Source organism: Schistocerca cancellata, chromosome 12 (assembly GCF_023864275.1).
Source record: "Schistocerca cancellata isolate TAMUIC-IGC-003103 chromosome 12, iqSchCanc2.1, whole genome shotgun sequence".
Classification (NCBI taxonomy): domain Eukaryota; kingdom Metazoa; phylum Arthropoda; class Insecta; order Orthoptera; family Acrididae; genus Schistocerca; species Schistocerca cancellata.
Genome location: NC_064637.1, coordinates 163,928,141 through 163,931,162, shown reverse-complemented (window position 1 = coordinate 163,931,162; position 3,022 = coordinate 163,928,141). Strand labels below are relative to the sequence as shown.

Below are 3,022 nucleotides of genomic sequence, written 5' to 3'. Positions count from 1 at the left end.
GTGAGGGGAGAGAAAGAGAGAGAGAGAGAGAGAGAGAGAGAGAGAGAAGATCCGACGAAGAGCGGCGCGTTTCGTCACGGGATCGTTTTATCGGCGCGGGAGTGTCACAGAGGTAATAAAGAAGCTCCAGTGGCAGGCGCTACAAGAGAGGCGTTGTGCGTCACGGTGAGGCTTACTGCTGAAATCCTGAGAGCGTATTTTCTGGGAAGAGTCGGACGACATATTACTTCCTTCCACACACATCTCACGTGATGACCATGACGAGAAAATTAGAGAAATTAGTACCAATACAGAGGCTTACCGACAATCATTCTTCCCAAACACCATTCACGAGTGGATCACGGAAGTGGGGATTAGTTAGTGGTACCACAAGTACCCTCCGCCACACACCATTTGGTGGCTTGCGGAGTATAATGTTGATGAGCTGAGGAAGAGTCTTAGTACTGGGCTGCTTAGAAAGTTATTCATTTATTTGCAGAACGAATTTTCAATCTGCAGCGGAGTGTGGACTAATATGAAACTTTGAGCCAGATTAAAACTGTCTGCTGGACTGAGACTCGAATGCCGTTTGCGAAACTATTTCCGAGTTCAGAAACGCACCACGATTACGTAAACTCCCGTCCCAGAGGAGAGACGACTTCTACACATAAGTCCCAAGCGACTGGTCGATTTTACGACCTCCTAAGTGCGGATGAAATTACTTGAAAACGACATCTAAATGACTACTGTTCAGTCTACGCTTAAGTGCTCGACACGGGTTCATAGAATCCCTTTCAGGCTATTTATCTGCCGTTCCGCTCTAAAATAACACGTGGGAACAACGTGCACCTAAAACTTCCCGTGCGAGTTCTGCTTTCTCGTGTTTTATGGTTATTTCTCGGTATGGAGGCGGGAATCCAGAAAATGTTTCCGCATTCGGAGGAGAAAGTTGGTGATTGAAATTTCGTGAGAAGATCTCGCCGCAAAGAAAAAAGCCTTCCTTTTAGTGACTAAACTCCTCCCGCGCAGGCCATGAAGGCCCAAAGGTACCGACCGGCCGCCGTGTCATCCTCGGCCCACAGGCGTCACTGGATGCGGATACGGAGGGGCACGTGGTCAGCACACCGCTCTCCCGGCCGTTTGTCAGTTTCCGAGACCGGAGCCTCTACTTCTCAATCAAGTAGCTCCTCAGTTTGCCTCACAAGGGCTGAGTGCACCCCGCTTGCCAACAGCACTCGGCAGACCGGATGGTCACCCATCCAAGTGCTAGCCCAGCCCGACAGCGCTTAACTTCGGTGATCTGACGGAAACCGGTGTTACCACTGCGGCAACGCCGTTGGCTTCTTTTAATGACTGCCACTGCAAATCCCGTATCATGTCCCTGGCACTCTTCTCCCCTATTCTGCGGTAATACAAAAGGAGCCGCCCTCCACATTTTTTCGATGTTTTCCGTAAATGCTGTCTGGTAAGTATCTCATACCGCGCAGCAGTAATCCATGAGAGGACGGACAAGTGCAAGCTTCGCTAGTAGATGTGTTACACACAATAAGTGTTTTACAGATTTAGGCAGAAAATAATCAAACTAGGAAACGGAATGTAGCCACATTCCGTGACCATTTTCTGCCACCGCTAATAGCGCTGTCGTGTAAAATTCTGTTTCCTGCCAGGAGTCGGACGAGTTTCTCCTCAAAGGATGCTTCAGAACACCTGCCGCCGTAAGAAAGTCACAAACCCGTAAGCCAACCTCGTCCACATTGACCACAGCCAGTGTAGCAGGATTGTAGGCAGTTGAGCAGATTTATTTATTTATTTATTTATTTACGCATTTATTTTACCTGGCAAGGCCCTCTCTTACACCTAACTAGGCATACTCAGATTCAACAAATTTCAGTTTCTACAGAACATTAAGGACATGTAAGATGTTATACAGTATTAATGTTAAAGAAAAAAATAGAGATTATAGAAAACAATCTTCTCCAACCAGAACAGAAGGTGCTATCCACCGGATTCCGGAGACTGGCTCCAGCCTGTTCAGTAGCGAACACACAAACGCAGCCAGCGAACGATATATTACAAGATTTTTAAGACTTCGGAGAACGATCCCGAGCATAGCTCGGGCCACGTTGCTGCGTAGTAAAAGACTGCTCCCGAGTGTAGCTCGGGGCTCGATTTTCTTGACGCACGGGCCACCAGTCGCTCGAAACCTGGGCTCATTGCGTACGGGAACAACGTACGGACGTCTCGCTACCCGTCCGTTGACAGGTACTGCCTTCAGTTGTCGATTTCTGGAATTATTTAGAAAGAAACATTTGCGAACGTAACAACTGCTATCGTTAATTGTTGAACCAATATGTGATCCCGTTGATCGTTAGATTTCGCAGTTTACTGTAATTCCACTAGAAATACGACGCTTTTGTTGAGTGAGAAAGAAATTTTGGAACCTCAACAGGAAGAAACTGCTCAATACCTCACCTCGCACTTTGTTTAGAAGGATAATTATACTTTTTCTACTCATTGTTTTAAAATTTGTGATGTATCAAAGAACTAAAGTGAAAGTGAAACATAATTCTTGATGCTTGTTTCTTTTTTACTCTGTGTTACTCTTGAACATATAACAGCTACACATCTGCCAATAACGCTTTAAATACTGGTATAAGTGACCAGGCTCCTCGTACCGATATTCCTCTAAGTGGCCTACCTCCATTGTGGTAAACAGACCACACGTTGTTGTTGTTGTTGTTGTTGTTGTTGTTGTCGTCGTCTTCGATGTAGATCTCCACGCTACTCAACCGTCATTGTCATCGAATACCTACTGCGACCTACATCCTCCTTAATCTGTTTACTACATTCATCTCTTGGCCTCCACCAACGATTTTTATCACAACACTTCTCTCCATCACCAAACTGACAATTTCTTGGTGTCTCCGAATGACACCTAGCATCCAAACTCGCAGCCAACTATGCCACAGATTTCTTCTCCTTGCTTATTCGATCTACACAGGTAACGTTCTGTATTTTCCTGTTCCAACACATTTGAGAGCCT

General features: G+C 46.0%; 1 pseudogene; it reads right to left on the bottom strand.

Annotated features, from left to right (window-relative positions):
- Positions 1–1,202: 1,202 nt before the first annotated feature.
- On the bottom strand, positions 1,203–1,320 carry LOC126109913 (5S ribosomal RNA; annotated as a pseudogene).
- Between the last annotated feature and the right edge of the window lie 1,702 nt (positions 1,321–3,022).